Genomic DNA, 23,228 nt, shown 5'->3' on the forward strand with positions numbered 1-23,228 from the left:
AAGGCTCCATAGGCACTAATAAAAACACACACTCCCACCTGGGTGGTGCTTTGTGTTGGGAATAGTTCATGCCTGTTGTTTTCTTTGGTTTTCAGGCAAGGCGGTCTCTGCATTGATCTTTTCTTTCTGTTTTCTCCACAGATGAAGAAAATGGAAGCTCAGGTACATTAAGTGAAGTTTTTCTGTAGTATGGTGTTCGGTACTGAAGGCAACGCTTTCCTCATCCATCTCTAGTTTGGTTCCCTTCTTTCCTTAGCCCAAACTCTCTAGATTGTCTCCCAACACAACTCATGCAACTCTAGGTTACAGGACCCTCAAGACAGCACTCTCAGGTACTTCTCACCTTGCCCATGCAGCACCATCCATGAGGCAGCTCCAACAGGCAGTACGATTTATCAGAAGGTCATTTAAATTCACTTGCATGAAAATGTATTTGAGGTTTATGCTCAAGATAGACCATTCTCTGTTTTAGCATTTCTCAAGGAACCCCACAAGGGGGCAACAGGAGCTCTCAGAAGGAATGGCAATGGTGCAGTCTTTTAGATGGTTAGTCTTTAGTTCTAACCAAAGCAGAAAATTGTTTTACCATAAAAATCCAAGCATATTCACTAAGGTAACTTCATGAAAGTTCTATTTTAATCCACTAATTTTACTGTTTTCTTGTTAGAAGTATGTATTAAATATTAAGGTTTACACATTTACCTTTTTTGTTTCTTCCATTTTAGCTTTTGCTGGCATTGTCTGATATTTCCTTGCAATCATGTCCCTTTGACACTGATGAACTCTTTGCCACATTTCAGCATGTTGACCCTCATATAGGGCTCAATGTGTCTTGGGGGAAAAAATAGCCTGACAGCTAAGATCACAATCATGTTAATTTAGTATCGGGAACTCCCTCCTTTATGGGAAAGAGCACTGTAGCATGGAATCATCTTAGTGTCATCTTATAGAGAAGTTGCCCTTGAGTAATCCCTCAAGTGTTTGCAGCATGAAGAACAATGAATGACTTAAAGAATGAGTGAGTGAGTCAACCATAGCTCTACAGGCAAGACAGAGTGGGAAAGGGGCAGACTTCTGAGTCCAGTGCCCGTTTCCTGGAAACCAGGTCCATAGCTATGTCTAAAAGATGAAAGTCAAGAGGTTTATAGGATTACAATTTTATATGGCTTGAAAACAATGCCTACTTTCTTTGCCCCAATAAAAACAAGACTATTTTCATTGTGGGTTTTTTGTTTGTTTGTTTGATTTAGTCCCTACCAAGAGAGTCTTCCCACAGACTTACCTTTAAAAAGGACTCTCTGAGAGTCTTTTTTACTCTCGTGGACTGGGCTTTACTGAATTGTGAATGAGTCCCTGAAATACACAGATACTCACAGACCCTCTGTCACAGTGGTTTTACTGGATATTAAAGTTACCTAAAAATTACAAAAGACTTAAAGAAGCCCTCTTGGCTCCTCTCCAGAGCTATGCAGCACGTGCTAACATTTACTGAGCACCTTCTGTATGCTATGCAATCCCTTTGCCCTGTGACATTTTCTCCTCTAAGCATCCCAGCGTCCATCAGAGTAAGTGGTCTTTTCCTCCTTTATGGGGTAGTAGTGAGATTAGGAAAGGACTGGGGTTGGGCGGTAGAAGTATTGTTTTATCCATTTTTGGAAAGCAAAACTTTCTTCAGAATCCATTGCATAGAAACCTGCCCTCTGGAAGCAACAGTATTCTTCAATGTAAAGTGGGCACCCTCAGGACTAGATAACCTTTGCATCATGACACAGTGTCTCACCATTCTTCAGGGCCAGCCTTCTTTTAAAAATAACATTTATTTTGATTATTTCTAGTTACAGGTAGGTATGTGTGTCTATGTGTGAGTATATGCACACAAGGACAGGTACCTTTGGAGGTTAGAAGCCCTGGTCCCTGATCCTCATAGAGCTGGAGTTACAGTCAGTTGTGAGCTATGAATCATGGGTGCTGAGTACTCTAAAGAGCTGAGCCATCCCTCCATCCCCCGTGGCAACTTTCCTTTGTTATTTCCCATAAAGACTGCCTTCTCTCAATGGGTGCTAAGCTGTTTGGTTTCTCCTGCCCACTTCTGCTGTAGTCTTTCAAGGCTCACTCCGCCTCTCCATGCCTTTGCTGGCTACACTACTTGACAATATTTCCTTCTCTGAACTTTTGCTCTCTAGATCACTGACTGAGCCTGGAGAAGATTCCTCCTACTACAAGTTAATTTTCCTGTGTGCATGTTCTCCTTTCAAGTAGATAATAAGCCCTGGGCATCTCTCCCAGTGCCTTGCACAGAGTGGCCATTCAATACACGGTTCTTGATTAGATTATGTATTCATGACATCACTGTAGAGTTTGTTCCCCCGGGTCACATCCCAACACGGGGGAAACTTCAGGCCTGTGACCCACTATAAACTTGTTGCATCTCATTCAAGCACTCAGTTGCCCTTCAGACAGGAAAAGAAATGTCAGATTTGGCTTGTTTGTCTGATCTTCATGCAACTGTGGCTTCATACCTCTGGGGACAGAAGAACTGGATAGTTTCATAACCCTTTGGAGTTAAGCGAAAAACACTGTGGGTGAGAAGGAAAGTATCTGGAAAGGGTCATGATGAGTGGACTCTGGTTGGGTGATCCTCACTTTTTCCTTTGTGTGGGAGACATGCAGATGGTGGGGGGGGGGGAGGAAATGGCTATTTCAGGTTGCTCCACCATCAGGGAGTGTGTGGGAATAAAGGCACTAGCTGGTCAAGTTACTGCTGATTATGGTTACAGACATTAATGAAGGTGAACCTTGGCAGTCATTTCTTCGGGAGAACTTTAAGTCTTTCCAACAAACACCTCAGCTATGTTTAATGGAACAGTTTGTCACAGGCAATCCTCATAGACTTACTGGGGCTGTTTTTTCATAGATTGAGGATTGTGGGTCTTCCTGAATCCAAACAGCCCAAGATGAAGAGAATGTGTTTGTTCTCCAATTTCGTTGTCTTAGGACCCTGCTCTGGCTGGCTCCAGTAATTCTTTTTGCAGGAGAGATAGCAGATACCCCTCCCCAACCCCCAGGGGCTGAAGAAATTCTCCCAGTCAGAACTGTGCAAAAGACCATGTGATAGGTCCAAGAACCATGGGCTCCTGGAGATAAACAGAGAAAGGTTGGCTGAAATCTGAGGCAACTTCAAAATACCCTTGAACTGTAGGGAAGTGGAGCAAGCCCAAATGCAAGAGCAAGAAGTGAAACCCGAATTCAGTTCTTTTGGGGTTTCCATGTTATGTGCTGCTTTCACACCAGCCTTTCCTGCTCAAAATGTGTTTATTTCATGCAATAATTTCCTTGGATTTTCTAAAGCATATTATTACCTGTGGCATAGCCTATCTTGGACGAGTGCTGAGTTGAGAGATACCAGATACTGCCACCAGTGACCTGATACTGGTTGGAACATTCATAGACCGCTGACACCCTCCTCCCTTCATCTGCCCCTCTTCCCTCCCTTCCTTCTTTCATCCTCTCCTGGTCCTTAGCTGGCAAATATCAGCTGTGAAAATCCCATGGTAGGAACATTGGATCCCAGCATGTTGGGCACACCACTTCATTCCTTTCTATTTTAAAATTTATATTTCTTTAATTGTTCATTTGTTTATTTGCTCACTCATTTATTTGTGTATTTAGGGGATGGGACACATATGGATGTCAGATGTCAGAGGAAAACATGCAGGAGTCTTTTCTCTTCTTCTACTGTGTTCTTCCTGCGCATGAGACACAGGTTGTCAGACCTGCTGAAATGTCTCACTGTCCCTTTGTTCATATATGTAAGATTTTATTTTATTTTTAATTCTGCGTGTGTGTCCATGTACATGCCCATGGAGGCCAGAAGCAGGTGTCTGATCCCCTGGAAGTAGAGTTACAGGCAGCTCTGAGACACTTGACATCACACAGGAACCTATGGACTCAGCTCCTCTGAAAGAGTCATATATTCTCTGACTGAGTCATCAGGCCAACTCACCTCCATATCTTTAGGGGAAACATGGAAGTTTAAGAAGACTTACTGAACATTTTGCACTTCAACTTCTTTTTAAACACTTATTTGTTTACTTATTATTTATTTGGGGAGGCAACTGTGGGTGTCATAGCATACATGTGGATGTCAGAGGACAAGTTAAAGGAGTCAGTTCTCTCCTCTTTCATTTGGGTCCAGGTAATGGAGCTCAAGTTGTTAGGCCACGCCATCTCACCAGCCCAGTATGTTACTTTTAAAGGCAGGTTATTTAAAGGCAGAAGCAGTTGGTCTCTAGAAGGAAACCACATGGCGTTCACACAACACCAGCATGACAGGCACACAGGCAGCAAAAACTCACTCACACCATGTTCAAAGAGTAAGAAGAAAGTTTAGCACCAATTTCATTCTGTTTCCAAGAAACCAAACTATATTTGTATAGATAAAAACAGAACCAAAGATGTCCCTGGCTCTTGCTTATTTTTGTCTGCCACAGCTATATCTACAGGTGTGACACTTGGCATCTGAGAGTCAGTCAAGGTCTGGAGAACATGGGGAAATCCCAGCATGCATAAAGCTTGTTCTGTGTTCACAATCAAGTCCTGTGAGGCTGTGTTCAGCCAGCTGCAGAGACAGAGGATCTGTCCATGTGTTGCCATGGCATCAAGCTATGTTTCCATAACATGGCCTTCCCACATGCTCACAAGCCAGCTTGGATGTTTTGTCCTGACTGATGCTAGTGAGGCTGGGAAGTGAGCAGGGGCCTTTGGGAATGATACTCTGGTTTGTGTGTGTGTGTGAAAGTTGAACTCTGGCTAAAACCTGCTATACACATAGCACAGGCTCATATCTAAAATGGGAAGAACTGTGCATGTTCCTCCTCCTCTCTTAGAGGCTTTTCTGAGCTTGTTGAATGTCTCAAGCACACTGGGTGCAGGATGTGTCTGTGAAAGCAGAGCAGTGTAGCGGGAGGGTTAGAAAACACAGGGTGGTGAACTCATGACTGATGGGCAGGCAAGTGCTAACTTTCATGGTCCAAGATTTTAGAAAATTATTTGTAAGTTTTCCTAACTTCCTTGTCTCAAAGGAATTCAGTAACTCAGTGTGAACTTGAGTTGAAGGAAATCTTTTATGTCTTGGTCTGAGCCAGCCACCCACCATCTGGTTTCCTTGTGTTATTGAAAAGAGAGTCCACCCGTTTCAGAGTACTCAGCTATGCTTAGCATCCTTGTGGGGCTCATGCTGATCAATAGCTCATTGGAGAACAAGACTCAGAAAACAGAGAATACTGCTGTCTCTCCCTCAGAGCAGAGAAAAGCCTGGTCCAGAGCAGAAGAACATTTTGCCAACCAAGTGTTGGTGGAAGTTTCTATCCTGTCAGTCAGCTCCCAAATAACTACACAGAGACTTATTATTAATTATAAATGCTTGGCCAATAGCTTGGACTTGTTATCATTGGCTCTTACAATTTAAATTAATCCATTTCTATTCATTTACATGCTGTTACACGGCTCGTGGCTTGTTACCTCATTTTATACATGTCTTGCTTCCTCTGCATCTAGCTGTCAACTCCACCTTTCTTCTTCCTGAGTTCTGTCAGTCTGGCTCTCCTGCCTAACCTCTTCATGCCTAGCTATTGGTAAGTTAGCTCTATATTAAACCAATGAGAGTAATGCATCTTCACTGTATACAAAAGGATTATTTCACAGGAAACAAGAGTCACTTGCAGCCTAGATGAAACATTCCTAGAACTGGGCCAGGGTGCTGTGAGGTCCCTGTGGCTGCTCATGCCATTATTGTCTTGGTCTTTCCATCCCTTCTCAGGGTGAGAGGATCACCTCTTTTCCACCATGAGATTCTTTAGTCTTGATTGACTCTATAGTCTGTCTAGTTACTAACATGAGGCAGATATCTAGTTTTTTTGGAGGTAGGTGTTTTGTATGTGATTTGTTGTGTTTCAATGTTTAGCTCAGGTTGGCTCAGAAAAACAGTATATAGCCCAAGTGGTTCTCCCTCTCTCTCTCTCTCTCTCTCTCTCTCTCTCTCTCTCTCTCTCTCTCCCTCTCTCTCTCCTCTTTCTCTATCTCCCCCTCCCACCACCACATTCCACTCCTCTCTGGTGAGACAAAGTCTTATTTATGCCATGCTTGCCTAAAACTCATTGCATAGCCAAGAATGACTTTGGACTTCCTATCCTCTTGCCTCCACCTCCTAAGTGTTAGGATTAGGAAGAAGCCACTATACTTGGTTTCTGTGATACTGGGGATTGAACTCAGGACTTTGTACATTCATTCGATGTAAGCATTCTAGTAACTGAGCTACATCTCCAGATTCCATTTTTCATTGTTGTTGTTTTGAGGCAGGGTCTCATATAGCCTAGGATAATCTCAAACTTGCTATATACTAAGACTGGGTTTAAAATACTGGTCCCCAAGCATTCTCCTCCTGAGTGTTGGGATGACAGGCATGCAGATCTTGAGCTCTCAACCCTTCTACCTCTGCTTCCTGAGTTCTGGGATTATAGACATGTGCCATCATGCTTAAACCTGTTTTTTCAAACAGTTAATAGAGTATCACATAACTGTTTATTAGTCTTTCCTGTCTCCTATATTGAGCATTAAATTTCTTGAACACAGATACCATTCTTCTCCATGTTTGGACACCCTAAATAGATTTTGTGTTTAAATAATAGGCATATGGTGAACACATATTTCAGTAGCAGAAGCCAGTGTTTGAAAAATGCATATATACAGTAAAGCATCACCTATCAGGCAACAGTGCCACTTAATCCACCTACTAGGAATATCTCAATGAGTGTGTAGATGGTGTTTTCCCTCAAGACATTTGTTTTCATACATATGGGAAGATAATTTCATAATCTTTGAATTTACTTTGACCATAGATTGTGTTGATAGCTCAAGTCTTACAATTTAGTTACTCTGAAGCAATTCCTCTAGGTGCCATAGCCATAAAAGCACTTAGCAGTAAGCACTAGTAAAGATTTGAGTCTGGATCCTTGGTTTTTGGCTTTAACACCACCATCTTACTTATATGGTCATTAGGAGAACAATTGTTAGATTCATTAGTTAGAAGACAGTGAGGACTTTGAAAATCCAGAAGAAAAGAGTTCTGGAATGCTACTTCTCTACTAACAATGTATTAAATGTCACTTGTGTCTGGCTCAAATACTTAGGCTTGGTAGATGGCCAGCAGTGAGCCTGAGAGAATGAACAAATCAAACCCCAAACTAGCAGCATGAGTGGGGTATCCTTATTTTTTGGCCACCTGGTCCTTCTGCACATGCCCAGCTTTGGGAAATATCCCCACTTTGGAAGACCTGCCTCTCTTGTGGAAGTGTTGGAGGAGTTTACTTCTTGGATTCAAGTTTCAGAGAGTTGAGTCTGAAAGTTCTGTGCTCTCTCCCTCAGTCATTTGTATCCCTGGGCATGGTCCTCAGGAATCCTCTTAGGAAAGAAAGATTCCTAACTGAGAGTGTGAACATGGATGTGGTGTGAGTGTACAAGTGCATGTATACATGTGTGCTCATGTTTATAGAGGTCAAAAATCAACCTCAGGTGTTGTTAGCTCCTCAGGAATCACCTACTTTGTTTTGTGAGTTACAGCTTCTCATTTTCAACTGGGGCACATGGGTTTGTCTAAATTGTCCAGCAAGCTCTAGGAATCCTCCTGTCTCTGCATTGCAAGTCCTAAAACTGCAAGCATGTATCACCCTACCTAAATTTGTTTGTAGGTATAGGGATCAACGTAAGGACCTTCTGCTTATGTGGCAAGCACTTTACCAATTGAGACTTCTTCCTAGCCCTAAAATGATGGAAAAGATATAACCTTGGTACTTTTTGGTGTTTTTAGAGTTCTACAGTCTTGACTTTCAGGGGATTAGAAAAATATGAGGTGAAGCTGATAAAGAGGAAGAAGTTTAGACATTTATTATTCAAAGTATGGTTCAAAGATATTAACAGGGAGCAGAGTTGACAATTTCTTGTATTTGGGAAATCTCGAAATTATCTATCTTTCTCTGTTGGTTTGAATAAGAATGAACCCCATAGGCTCATATATTTGAAGACTTAATCATCAGGAAATGGCACTATTGAGAAGGATTAGAAGGTGTGGCCTTGTTGGAGTAAGTGTAGCCTTGTTGGAGGAAGTGTGTTATTGACGTGTAGGCTTTTAGGTTTCAAAAGTCTAAACCAGGCCCAGTATCATGGTCTCTTCCTGTTGCCTATGGATCTGGATATAAAACTCTCAGTTGATTTTCCAGTCCATGTCTGCCTATGCACCACCATGTTCCCTGTCATTACGATAATTGACTAAACCACTGAAACTATAAACAAGCCCCAATAAAATGCTTTCTTTCTTAAGAGTTGCTATGGTCACAGTATCTATTACAAACATTAACTAAGATAGAAGTTGATACTGGGGTGCAGGGTATTGCTTTGACAGGCCTGACCATGCTGTGTGTTGAAGGAATATGGAAAACTTTGGGACTTTGGACTAGAAAACTGGCTGGACACTTTAAGCAGGAATTAATGGGTTAACCAAGTAGAAGCATGGAAGACAGTAGTTCAGAGGGTTCTGTGAAATGTGGGGACCTTGCTCAAGAGATTCCAGAGGAGAAGGCTGTTAGCAAGTGGCCTAAAGACAATTCTTGTAATATTCTGGTAATGGATATGGCTGCTTTCTGGCCTTATCCAAAACAATCTGCTTGAGGCTAAATTAAGAGTTTTGGAGTTGGCAGAGGTGATTTCAAAAGAGCCATGTATTGACTCTGTCATGTGGTTATTAGTATCAGGCAGACCAATAATGAAAAGGAGCAGGCTGAGCAAGGAAAGGTGCAAAAATGTACAGTTTGAATGGAGAAAGAGCACCAGGAAGTATACTGGAGTTAAATCCCATGCTCAAGGAGATAAAAAAAAGTTTAAAGAAAAGCCTGATGCTAAATGTAATAAAGGGAGTGGTGACTTTAGGGCAAGACCCCACCCAGCTAAGCTTCCATCTTGGGCAAAGGAATTAAAGAAAAGCTTAATCAGTGAAGGAAACCAACAGTAGAAAACTGATGCAGACATTATTGAAAGAGGTCAGCTTCCAGGCCAAGGAAGCAGGAGAACTTGACAGCTCTGGCCACTTGATTCTAGCTTTAAAGTCAAGGGCACAAGAACAGGGTTGTGGGAATTCCCTCTGCAGCTAAGGAAAGCCACTGAGACCAGCATCTGTCAGGATTTCCCTGCGTGGAGGCCCATAGAGGCCATTGTGTGAAGTTGGGAAGATGAAACCAGATTGCCTTGGAAACCTCAAGATGCTGGACATGCCAGAGTCATGGGATACCTGTAGAGGAGAGTTGATAGAAGGGAGTGGAACCAGCCCAAGAGAGAGAAGTGTACTGCTGTCCACTAGGCTGGCAGGAGCTGAAGGCCTGAAGAGTGCTTTGACATCAGACGTGGAAACTCAGAATTTAGAGTTTGTCCTGCTGGAGTTTGGTCTTGTTTCTGGTCCAGCACTTCCGTACTCTGTTCCCTTGCCTCCATTTTGGGATAGTGTTTGGGATATATATCCTGTGCCATTGCATGTTGATTGGTCTGGATTTTTTTTTTTTTTTGATTTATAGGATGTTACAGTTAAGAGATTACCTTGAGTCTCAGAAGAGGGTTTGAACTTTGAAGCAGTTTTGAGACTGTGATAGACTATGGGGACTTTTGAAGTAGGACTGAATTCATTTTTAGCATTAGGGTATGGCTACAAGCATATGGGGACTAGAAAGAGGAATGTGCTGGTTTGGATGAGAATGGCACCCCTAGGCCCATTTATTTGAGTTCAGTCATCAGGGAGTGGTACTCTTTCTGAGGATTAAGAGGAGTGGTCTTCTTGGAGTAGCTGTGGTCTTGGTGAGAAAGTGTGTCACTTGGGGTGGTTGTTGAGGTTTCAAAAGCTCAGGCCTAGTATCTCTCTCTCTTCCTGCTGCCTGAGGATCCAGATGTAGAACTCTCAGCTACTTCTCCAGCACCATTTCTGCCTGTGTGTCACCATGCTCCCAGCCATGATCATAATGGACAAAACCTCTGAAACTGTAAACAAGCTCTCAATTTTTATCATTAAGAGTTGCCATAGTTATGGTGTCTTTTCAAAGCAATAGAACACTGACTAAGCTACCTTCCCAACCCCAAACCATTCTCCACATTCTCCAGGTGATTGTAGGCATCTTAGCATTTGAGAAAACTGGCTGAGGGAAAAGCCCAAGCAGCAGCCTTCAGAATAATAAGAAGTGGTTACTTGATCAAATTCAGAGGCAGACACTTGGCACAGCCCCACAGAAGACAGAAAATTCCAAAAGGATTTAGCAATAATGATGTAGTTCCAATACAAAGCATCATTGTAGAAGCTACTAGCTGCCTCACTTGTGAATGTTGGGCAAGTCAACAATCCAATTAGGCCCTGCAAAATTGGGGTAACATGTGGAAGGGTGGCTAAGAAGGAAAAAGGGAGAGAATGTGATTATTTTCTTATTAGCTCAAAAACAATTCATATGCACTGTACATTTTCCAAACTCTAAGCAAATATGTAGTATAAAGCTTGGGCAGAAGAATTACTTCCTCCAAGATTGAACTAATCACACAAAAGTAGTTCAGGCTACACCCTGGAACCAAAGTGCACCATGGAACCGAACACCCACCAGCTATGGGACTTCAAGAAGATTATCTAATTCCACTGTGCCTCAGTTCCCTAAGCTGACAAGTAGAGTTAACAGCTGGGGTGTTAGGATGATTCGAGTTGAAATGTGTAAAGTTCTTTCAAATTCTGGTCATGGGTTGGCAGTTATTCTAGTAATTGAGTAATTTTTCATATTGAAAACTTTGATCTATGTGACATTTCAACGTGAGAATGTCAGTAAAGGGTTAATAATTTATCCATCCTCTAGTTCAATGATTAGCCAGCTCTACCAGCATCATTTATTGGCTAATATTTCCACGAGTCTAATAGACTGGATTATGTCATCCCCCAAAATATGCTGATTCCTGTTCTGGAGATTTCTGTTGCTATAAAATAGTATCTTGACAAAAACCACCTTAAGGAAAGAAGAGTATGTTTTGGCTCACAATTCCATCTTATAGTCTATCATTACAGGAAGTCAAGACAGCAAGCCCTTGAAGCAGCTGGTCACATGACATCTACAGTCAAGAGCAGAGAATGAATATGTGCATGCTGGTTCTTAGCTCACTGTCTATACTCTTACACAGTTCAGAACCAAACTCAGGGAATGGTGCCTCCCACAGTGGACTAGGCCTTCCCACATCAATTCATGAAATCAAGACAATCCTCATAGGCCAACTTCATCTAGCAACTCCTTATGGGAATCTATTCTCAGATGATTCTAGACTGTGTCAAATTGACATATTAGAATGAACCATCACAATATCCTAAGCTCCAGTATTGTGGATTATAACCTTGTTCATAAATTGCGTTGTTAGAGATGTGATTCACTAAGATGAGGCTGTACAGGGATAGAATTGGGCCCTCCACCCAGTATTAGACTGGTCTCTTTATAATATAGGAAAAGACAGAGACATACAGAGGAGACAGCTATGGTAGAGACAGACTCAGGTGCTAGAGTGATTCTGTCAGAAGCCAAGAAGAATCTGGGGTGCCTAGAAGCCACGCCTCTCTCCAACTGGTGGAAGCCTGTAAAAACTGCTAAGACGCAGGCAATAGTTTATAGACTCAAACCACAGACAGCCTGCGTTGGTGGACAAAGCAGTCTCAGTTCCCCGGCTTGGGAAAATGTGCTCTAGGAGTGTCGGCAAAGTTGGAGAGGCAAGTGTCAATGCCAAGTTCTATTTCACTAGAGTGAAGCACACCGTAGTGAAATAATGAATGACAATCCAGGAAGTAGGAGTCCTCCTGGGGGGCTAAAGGCAGCCCTCTGGGCTTCAGCATGTGACCTCCTCTGTGGTATAAACAGGGATGCATTTCACAGCAGCTAAGCACCAGGAAATATGCTTTTAATTATCACTTAAGACATTACCTGTCAGAGGTATTCCTATCACTTACACTTAATGAGAATTGATTTTAGATTGCATTACCCAGGAAGCTTAGGATAATGGAAAGTTCTGGGTCTTTTCTGAGACCTTTTAGTCATGACATGTCTCTGTGCTGATGATCCCCCACCTCAACAGCCATCAAACATTTGATCTGCCCACATGCGACCTAGGCAGAGGCCCACTCAGGCGGAAAGTGATTTTTAGTTAGTGAGAGTCCTTAAAGCCTAGCACAGTGCAAGAGTGTCATTGCAAAGTGAAGAAGCCACAGGGAAAACTCCTGAGGTGCTGAGTTTGCACTGAGGTCCACAGGCTGGTCTTGTCCATCTAGGGGCAAAGTTCAAAAGTGATGTGTTAGTGGAAGTGTCCAAACAACCACCGCTGAACTGACCTTCTGGTGTGTGTCTATTTGCATGATTATTTGTTTGTGCAGTGCTGGGGATCAGACACGGAGCTTTGAGCACTCAGGCTAGCACCCTCCTCTTGACCTCTGTGCTCTTTCTAGTGTGTGCTACTGTCACATTAAATTGCTCAAGCTGGCTTTAAACTTCAGAACCTCCTGCCTTGGCTTCCCAAGTAGCTAGGATTACAAGTGTGCACTTTTTGACTTGTCTGAAATGGCGGGTAATTCCTGAAGAGGCAGGCCAGGGTAGCTGTGTAGGGGACACCACAGGGAAAGAAAAGAGGTCTGATTGTTCCAGTGTGTCCCAAATTCACCACTTCTCTTCCATCTGGTTTTGATTTTTTTTTCTTGATCAGAAAGTAGTACTACTTCAGTAATTATTTGCCTAGTTTTCCTCAAGGGTGGCTTAGCTAACTTTTAAAATTTATTTTGCAAAGGCGATTTAAATTGTGACATTATGGAGGTCCATCTTACAGGTCTGAAGATATAGCATCTTTCAGCTATCGATGGACATTGTGGAGAGCTTGGGGTTTTGCAGTATGGATCATTGATTCCTTTAAGGTCATGGATATTTGAGTAGCACTAAGGCATAGAAAAGGGACCCAGGATTTCTCTGTTTGTCTTGCCAGATTTAGAAAGATTGAAAATGATTTCCAAGGAGAACTTTTTCATCCTGGGATCTCATGCTATTGACATCTGTGTCTGCATGTAATGTAACAAAATGGTGCTGGGATGTCAATATGAGGGAAATAATAAAATCTATGCACGATTGTGTGGGGACCATGGTGGAGGGCTATATAAAAGGAAGTTGGGGAAGGTGTACTTTCAAAGCAGGTCCAAAGCATCAAACCATGACTTCTATCAATCATAAAATAAACACGGTTTTGCTTTGTATATGTATCTGCATGTGTGTGCATGTTAATAAACATGCATGTATGTGCAGATGCTTATTCGTGTGTGTGTGTGTGTGTGTGTGTGTGTGTGTGTGTGTGTGTGTGTGGTGTGTGGTGTGTGTGTGTGTGTGTGTGTGTGTGTGTGTGCATTTGTGTACAGAGATCAATCTCAGATGTCTTCCCTAGTGGCTTTCCACCTTATTTGAGATTCTATTATTGAACCTTGAGCTGACTATTGGCCTATACAGGCTGGCCAGCAGGCCCCTGTCCTCCTGTCTTCACCTACCCCACACTGAGGTTATAGGCACGTCCCACTGTGCCTGGCTTTTTATGTGGGTCCTGAGGTTCTCAGTTTAGGTTCACATGCCTGTGTAGCTACTGTACTGACTAAGCCATATTCTTAGCCCAGAAATGATGCCCTTAAAAGAAAATGATAGGGGCTGGAGAGATGACTCAAAGATTAAGAGCACTGGCTGATCTTCCAGAGGACCTGGGTTCAATTCCCAGTACCCACAGGGCAGCTAACAACTGTCTATAACTCCTAGTCCAGAGGATCCAACACCCTAACACAGACATACATGCAGAAAAAACACCAGTGCACATAAAATACAAATTTAAAAATGCTTGTAAGCCTAGAAGTCAGGAGGCCAGGGTAGGAGGATAACAGATTTGAGATTAGACTGGCCTACCAAGTGAGACTTTCTCAAAAAATGAACAAGGGAGGAAGAAAGGGAGGAAGAGAGGAAGAGAGGAAGAGAGGAAGGGAGGAAGGGTGAAGAGAAAGGAGAATTAAAGTTGTCCTCAGCTGATTCTCTTGGCCCCTCAGTCCAGGTTATTATATTCACTTGATGTATGTTAACTGCCACCCATGTTGACACTGTTCAATATGCTGGAGCCATAAGGACATGCTCTCCTCAAGGACCTTGTGTAGTTCTACAGACAGAAGACCAGAGCAGATGGAGAGCTGTGGGGTCTAGCAGGGAAGCCATTTAAATTCACTTCTGAGGATGGAGTGAAGCTTCTTGGAAAGAGTAGTTTCTAGGGTATCATGATTATGAAGTGTTATCAGTGTGGGGAAATAGCAAGCATTGTCATAGCAATCTGGGCCCACTGCCTACTGGCTTTCTAGATAAATAGACAAGCAGTGTTCCCTAAGTTAAGTGGCATTTTGTGAACTGTTAAAAAGGGTACTTGGGCATTTAGTTTAAGATAGTGTATTGCTTTCTTCATAGGCTGCTGAGACAAAAGGCTTTGACAAAATGAACTTAAGAACAAGGGTATGTTTTGACTCATAGCTCAAGAGGATATTCCACACTGGCAAAGAAGTCATGGAGGAAGGAACCTGAGGCGGCTTTTACATTGCATCCTCAGTCAGGAAGCTGAGAAGGTTGAATGTTCCTGCTCAGGTAGCTTCCTCCTTTTTATACCATCCAGGACCCAAGCCCAAGAATGATGTCTCTCTTCTTTTAGGTGAGTCTTCCCATCTCCAGTAACTTAATCAAGATAAGCCTTCACAGGCAGGGCCAGAGACCCTCCCAAGTATCCCTGGAGGTTTGTTTCCTGAGTGACTCCAGATTCTGTCACGTTGACAGCAAACACTCTCACAGATGGTCTTGTTACTAAAGTTCCAAAACCCCAGTGTAGTAAAGTCTCGATGCTAAGCTGAGCTCAGGGACCCTTGATGTTTCTGTCACTACACTTCTGCACATCTGGGGGTAGCCACAGTGCAGGGATCATTCAGTGGCTCCTGGCAAGTCACCCTCTTCAAATGAAGAGCAGCATTTCTGGTACGTTTTGAGAACACACACACCAGCTTGTTCAGCTCATCTCAGGTCAGGCCACGGGAAGAACATGGAGGGACATTTCTGATGATGTTGTGGGTTGATGTTCAGAAGCTTTGGAACCAAGAACGGACTTGATCTGGCTAGTTGTTGACTGTTTAATCGCAAGTCAGAATGATTCAGCTTGGTGCTGATATTTAGACCAATTCTGTTCTTAAAATGGATTTAAAACACTCCATTTTACTCACCACGAAGCATTTTTACAGATTAGGGAGGAGAATGGGACACAGTCTGAGTTCCCCTGCAGCCGGGAGACACTTGGAGGCGTAAAGGCTTCCCTGGGCTCTCAGGGCTGTGAGTAACTGAGAATTCAGCCCCTTGGATTCAGTGAACTGTTCTGCACACCACTGCCTTTGTTTATTGTTCCTCCTGTGCATGTGTGGGTCTGAGTACATGTTTGTGAAAGCAGGGCACAAGGGTGTGCCCATGAATGTGGAAGGCAGAGGTCAGCCTTGGTGGTCATTCCTCAGAAGTGTCCATCTTTAAAAAAAAATAAATGAACACCTCATTGACTGATTTGTGTATAGTTCTCCTTTCCAGTCAGCACATATGAACCTCTTCCCAGGACTTGAATATTCTCTAATAATAATATCACATAGATATACCACAACTAATGCCTCTCATCATTTGGTAAGACTTTGTTAGGCACTTGGGCCTTCTCTACTCAGGCTGCAGCTGTGCACATGAATTTTTGGCCCACATTCTGATGACATTCATGGATGAATTTTCTTGAAACAGAACATAAGTCGAGCAACAGACACATGTTAGAGATGACAAGCAAGAGATTACCAAGCTGCTTTTTTGGACAGATGGCGACAATTTTCCTTCGTATCATTATGATCTCAGACTACCCACTCTGCTAAGCATGACTCCACTGAGTGGTGGCTGGAGAGGGATTCAAAAGGGAGGCTGGATGGTGATGAGGAAGGAAGAGCTCACTGAAGGAACGGTGTAGACTCTACGCATATGTGGAGACTGGGATAGGAGGCAAAAGTTCTGAGTTGAAGGCCTTTGCCAACAAGTTGTATGATAAGCTTCAGCTAGCTTAGTGTTGTTGTTGTTGTTGTTGCTTTTTAGTTTCAAGTCCTCTTTTTCCAAGTGTGCATGTTGGATAATTGTACATATGTGTTTGCATGTGTGTCAATACACGTGTGTGTGTGTGTGTGTGTGTGTGTGTGTGTGTGTGTGTGTATGATTATTTTATGTGTATGGGTGCCCTTCCTGCATGTATGTATGTGCATCGTGTGTGTGCAGAGGTCAGAAAAGGATATCAGATTCCCTACAACTGGGGTTACAGATGGTTGAGAATCACCATCTGCTCTACTTCTATATTGTTTTAAATTCATTATTAGTGTGTATGTGCACTGATGTGTGGGAGGGGACATATGTGCTATATGCGGAGTCATTTCTCTCCTTTGTCAGGCTCAGGTTGCCAGACTGGCATGGCAAGTGCTTTTGTCCACTGAGCCACCTTGCTAGGACCTTTTATTTATTGAAACAGGGTCTCTCACCAAACCAGGAGCTCATGGATTTGGCTAGTCTAGCTAGCCAGCTTGCCCTTGGATCTCCTCAGCCTCCTGAGCACTGAGATAGCAGGTAGGTCACCACACCTACCAGCTTTAATATATTTAAATGTAGAATAATATAAAATGTATTTCATAAGTTTTCTATTTTATTATGTATTTAGTATATAGAATTTTGTGCATATGGGTGTTTTTCTGCATGTGTGTATGTGCACCACATGCATGCCTGCTGCCCTAGAAGGCCAGAAGGTGTCGGGTCCTCTGGAACTGAAGTTACAAATGGTTGTGAGCCATCATGTGAGTTCTGGGAATCAAACCCAGGTCTTCTGCAAGAGCAAGCAGTGCTCTTAACCACAGAGCCATCACTCTGGCCCCCACCTCAGCTTTTCCATGGGTTCTGGGATCTGAACTCTGGCCCTCACACTTGTACAGCAACAATTTTATCCACTCAGCCATCTCCCTGGTCCCTTGAGTTTCCTGTTTTAATGAGTGAGGTGATGAAAGATACGATTTCTCTCAAGCAATAAAAATCCGTGAAGTTAAACTTCCACCTCCTCTGAAGTGTCTGTGTACGGGAGCTGCTGAGCCCTCTTCACAGCTGGGGGCAGATGGCAAGGCACCATGACACTGATTCTCAGTGTCTTGGTCATAGCATGTTCTTCTGGGTTGCTGAAGACTGAACTTCCTTCCTCTTAGCTGATGGGGTTGTGCGGTTGGCAGCAATAATCAAGTTCAGTTGGTTCATAAGGCATTTGTTTCTACACCAGTACTTCCTTCTAGAGTGGACCTTGTAGTATGGGACAAGCTGAAGAATTTCTGCTTTTGGTGGCCACAACAGGATCCCAAACTCCCTAGTTCCTATTTGGATATTTTCTGTGTATGACTTGTCACCTAGAAGGCTCTTCCTTGACTGCTCTATGAATTGCAAAGATTCAGAAAAGAGACTGTCATAACTATTCAAGAAAAGTTCATCAGGAGGTCTCAGCCTTACACAGGAGAAATGGGTTTCCTAGATGCTTAGTTACAAGGACAAAACTTATACAGTAGAAAGTGGTGAGGTGAGGTGAGGTGAGGTGGACCCCAGGTTAGGCACACGAGGTGGGGTACAGTTGTGTTTCTGTCCTGTTCACCCACATTCTTCAGTTAGAATGTGTCCTGTGCATTGCCTTCTTCTCAGCTGATCGGTAGACAAAGGGTCTTTTCCAGGCTGTTGCTGGATCTGAGTTTCTCCTGATGGCAGCAATATCATTTGGAACAATGTGTGGAGATACAGTATCTTCCATGGGGCTCTGCATGACTGAGAAATGTTCATTCCCATCCCCTCAGAGGCACATGAGAATTCTTTCTGGCATATGGTGCAGTGAGTCACACACTTCACATTCAGCAGGGCAGAAAGATAAAGACACAATGAGGTTTCCCCCCACGTACTCATAATTCACACTGTCTCTCTCACATCAGTTTCCCAAGAGGCAAGCTCATGATAACAGCAGCCAAGTCAACAACAATAGTAATGGCTATCCAGGAATGAGTTGATCATTCCTTGGTTATGGCCAAGACTATCATCAATGTAGACTATAACTAGTGCCCTAATTACCCACAAACCTCGGATGACACAGGGTTGTCTACTCAATTTCCCTGAATGGAAATTCTGCTGGCTAAACATGCTCTGATTGACAGCCATCTTTTTTTCCCTTTAATATTTGATATGCATTAGGCTCTCTCCTTACATTGGCTCATTGTTTTTTTATCAACAACTGGGACACAGTCATCAACATGACCATGTTACACCTGAGGATGCTTTCAAAGTGTTAAATGACTTTCCCGGGTTGGGTACTGCTTGGGAGTGGATAGGCAGCACGGTGCTTAAGTTGTGTCTTGAATGCTCTAAACACAATTTCTTTGTCTTTTATGTGAGTCATGAGGGACAGGCTCCAGCCTATTTTGATAAACAGAAAATCCAGTAATATTGGTCTATTATGATCCAAATCATTGTCTCACACAATTTAGGTTAAATGCCCCGAGTCTTACCTCCATTTATTTATTTATTTATTTATTTATTTATTTGCTTATTTATTTATTTATTTATTTGCTTATTTATTTATTTATTTATCTATCTATCTAATCTATTTATTTTAAACATTTGTTATATTATATATTTATATTATATTTATTATAAAATATATTTATTATATAATGTTTATGATGAATATTTATTATAAATAAATAAATATTTATTTATTTATTTATTTACTTATTTATTTATTTGCCATTAGGAATAGAACCCAGGGACCTGCTGGGCAAGCCACTGTGTTTTATCTCCAGGGCTGATTCTCACCTCCAGACACTTTCATAGGGGCTCATTGAGTATACTTGTCCCCACTGTCAGGCCAAGTATTTTGTTCCTCATAGATAATCTGGAAACAGATCTCTCTTGAAAGCTTTTCCTTCCCCCACCCCCACAAAAGTACCTAAAAGAGATAAAAAATAAATCTAAAGAGAAACAAATTTTTTACAGTCATTTGTGTTTTTCACAGCATTCTTTTTTAAAACAATGGCTATGTATTGTACAGCCATCAGATACGAACTCCACTTTGCTGGGAATTGAAAACGGAAGACTATCAGTCCGACTTGTAATGGAAGCAGAGCTGCAGCTCGGAACCCAGCCTCCGGTTCCATTTCTCAGGTGCCTGTTTCATCCAGCGCTCTGAGGTCACCAGCTTCGCTGCAGTGTCCTCCAAACATGAACAAAGCACCTTCTCACATTCATTATCGCCTGCCAGATACACGTGGGAACAGAGCCCTGTTGAGTTAGGAACTGAAATATTAGAATGGAAGGCAGAGGAGATGCACAGTCAGTAGGAACCTCTATGTGTCTCATTTCACTATCCATATGGTCTTGGAGCTTTCATAGCTGTTAGAGAAGGGAAAAAAGGAAGGGAAGGGAAGGGAAGGGAAGGGAAGGGAAGGGAAGGGAAGGGAAGGGAAGGGAAGGGAAGGGAAGGGAAGGAAAGGAAAGGAAAGGAAAGGAAAGGAAAGGAAGGGAAGGGAAGGGAAGGGAAGGAAAGGAAGGGAAAGGAAGGGAAAGGGAAGGAAGGGAAAGGGAAGGAAGGGAAAGGAAAGGAAAGGAAAGGAAAGGAAAGGAAGGGAAAGGAAGGGAAAGGAAAGGGAAGGGAAGGGAAGGGAAGGGAAGGGAAGGGAAGGGGAAGGAAAGGGAAGGGAAGGAAAGGAAGGGAAGGGAAGGAAAGGGAAGGGAAAGAAAGGAGAAGGCAGGGGAGGGGAAGGCAGGGGAGGGGAGGATAAAGAGAGGGAAGATGAGGGAAAATATAAAATTGATTGAAACACTTACATGATTATGACTCCAGTTTGATTATTTTGAATACACAAAGGCCTGTTTTTCATCCATGGTTAGACATAATGACACATAAAATCAGCCATGGGTTCTGAGATTTCAGATGGTAAAACGAAGGTCCCAGAGACACAGTGTCTTGTTCTCATCGACAACCCAGACCTGGAAGAAGCTCTGCCTTCACCTACAGGGTCAGTCTGGTGGTACCCTTCAGACTGTACTGGGGAAGTGGAAGTTTGAGGTACCACTGGCTTCCTTGTCAGAATTCTTAGCATGTTAAGAAGCACAGGGGCAGATGCAATGCACAGGCATTTCAGAAAAAGTGTGTCATTAGGAGGAGCTAGATCTTTCTCTTTAGGATCCAAAAGGAACTCCTGGTTCTGTAAGTCATTTGAGCATTTCTATTTAGCCATCTTTTGAGGAAATTTGTTTATAACAGCCTCTTCAATGCTTGAAGAGTCCAAGGGTCTTCTCTCACAGACAGCCTGGACAGGTGCTCACTACTGCAGGGCCAGATCAAAACCTGCATCACCAACATCTCAGTAATGGATGCAGTTCTTGTTCCTACCCCACCTTCTAATGGGATAAAGGAGGGTCCGGATGGTTCTAGCAACAACTGGCTGGGACCTCCCCAGTTACAGAAATAGCCCATTGTTGAGGTTCTTCCTGTTCCTTGCATCCTGGTCCTACCTAGCCCTCGGGGATTTTGATCAGACAGTAAAAGACTCATAGGATTTTTATTTTAAATCATGGTAAAATATACACAGCATAAAGTTTATCACTTCAGCTCTTTTTTATAAGCAATTATTATTGCTTTCTTATAATAAAATTCTACCAACTAATAATAAATTTAAATTTTTTACATTAACGTTTGTAAATAAGTTTTGTTCATAATTTTATCTCATTGGGTAATTTATTATATGTTATTTTTTATTATTGTGCCCATCTCTCTTTCCTGCTCAAACTTTTTTTTAACTGTGATTCTGTAATGGTTAGTCTAACTAACAACATAGAGTCATCTAGGAAGAGAGTACCAAAGACAGATTGTCTACATTGGGTTGGCATGTGGACATGTCTATGGGGCACTGTCTTAATTAAGTTAATTGATGTGGGATGATCCAGCCCACCATGGGTAGCACCATTCTCCAGGTAGGGGTGCTATGCTGTATAACAGTAAAGAAATTTAGCCTAGCACAAACAAACAAGCAAGCAATATGCATGAACTATTTCTTTCTGCTTTTGACTGTGCATATCCTGACTAGCTATTTAAAATTCCTGTCTTTATTTCCCCACAATGATAGACTGTAACCTAGAATTGTGAGCTGGAATAAACCCTTTTCTCCCCTAAGTTGCTTTTTGGATATTTTATCACACCAACAGAAATATAACCAGAATAGCTACAAACCATATAATGTAAAAATGTTTTCATCTTTTTTAAGTGCACTTCAGAGGCAGCAAATGCATTGACATTGTCAGGAAGTGAATTTCTAGAATGTCTTCATCATGCAAAACTGAAGCTGCCTCCATGAAACAACAGCTCCCCATTCCTTCCCACAATCCCTAGCAAGCACAGTTTTAATCTCTGTCTCTATTACTACCCAAAGCACCTTTTCTATAAATGAAGTCAAACAGGATTTGTCTTTCTCTGGCTGGCTCCTTTAGCACAATGTCCCCAGGGTTTCTCCATGTTGTAGTTCATCAGAACATCCTTCCTTTCTAAGGCTGCATGCATATGCCACACTAGCTTATCTATTGCCACTGGACTTTGTCTCCTGCCACTTTGTTATTAAAATGACTCAGCTATGGACATACATTTACAGACTTATGGTAGCCGTCATTCAACATGCAATTCAGTAGCATTAGTTACATTCATATTGGCATGGATACAATCATTAATTACTTAAGTCTGAATTCCACTGACAGAGATGGCTGCTACAGAAGCCAGACCAGGCTGGGGGAGTGGGGCATTTGCAAGATTGCCTGGCCTCTTGTCACAGGGAAGGTTTCTGTCTAGTTAGTCTAGGTGAGTTTGGCAGGCAGAACCATCTACAGATGGCTCTAATCACCGCCACAAATAGCAACGTCTGTAGCATCTCAGGTGTGGGTCTTAACTCCAGGCTGCCAGCTTCCCATGCAGACCTCAGTGTGTCACTGGACCCTGCTGTGGTGGGGTGAGTAAAGTTACCTCTGGCAAATGTTCCCCCACCAACCTTGTCTCCCCTAACCACTCCTCAAATGCCCTCTCCTGTCTCGGGGTGCTAACATTTCTGGCTGTTATGCAGGGGAGGGGGGCAGTAAAGTGCTTCTGGGTGTATCAGAGTTCATCAGACTGCTGAACAGCAGGCGCCGGGCTGCCAGCATCCCCTCGACTTGAATTTCAACCCGTTTTCTCTGCTTAACACCTCCCAGGCCTCCCTCTCTGCCCCTACATAATACACTCCATTCTTTACCAGCAAGTGAGGAGCCATAGTGGCCTGGGATCTACCTTGTGGGGATAGGAATTGGCCCCACTTAGCCTGCTGAGGGTTTTTCTCCCCCAGGCGTCTGACCTCCCAGTTCATTCAGCTGTAATCCTAGTAGACCCCAGCCAAAGAGGGGCACCAAGGCTTTTGCCTCTGGGAAGAATTAACCTCACCGGGCGAGGCGCTGATAACTCAGCTCGGCTTTTCACTGGCTGTGTGGTCACGAGTGGGTCACCAGGTGTGGCTTGACCCTTGACCCTACAACCTAGACAGAGTAGGCTTGCCTCCAAGGTGACCTCACAGGGAGGCCTTTGGAACTGAGGTGGCCTAAATGTTAAAGTGCCGTAGAGCCAAGTAACTGAAGCGGTATGGAGAAAAGAAATGAAAACCCCAAACCATCCTAGGTTTTGTGCCAGAATGAGGGGTTCACTGAAAGGGATGGGCACTTGGGAGTGAAGGAGGTAGTGAGAGAATTTGGGGACCTATGCTGGATGGATTAGGCTTAAAACAGGACAGAAATACAAGGCTGAGAGTGAGGTCTGGTTGTCCCCCAAATACGGCAACAATGAAACCTCTGCTATAGATAGCTTTGTGAGGATGCTTTTTAACTGGAGGCCAACTTGCTATTGTGAATGTTTCAGATCCATAGACTTCATACCCCAACACACACTTTTTAACACATATTCTGGTTGGGGGGAGGTCAAGGCCAGGCACTCAC

This window comes from Onychomys torridus, chromosome 5 (assembly GCF_903995425.1).
Source record: "Onychomys torridus chromosome 5, mOncTor1.1, whole genome shotgun sequence".
Taxonomy (NCBI): Eukaryota; Metazoa; Chordata; class Mammalia; order Rodentia; family Cricetidae; genus Onychomys; species Onychomys torridus.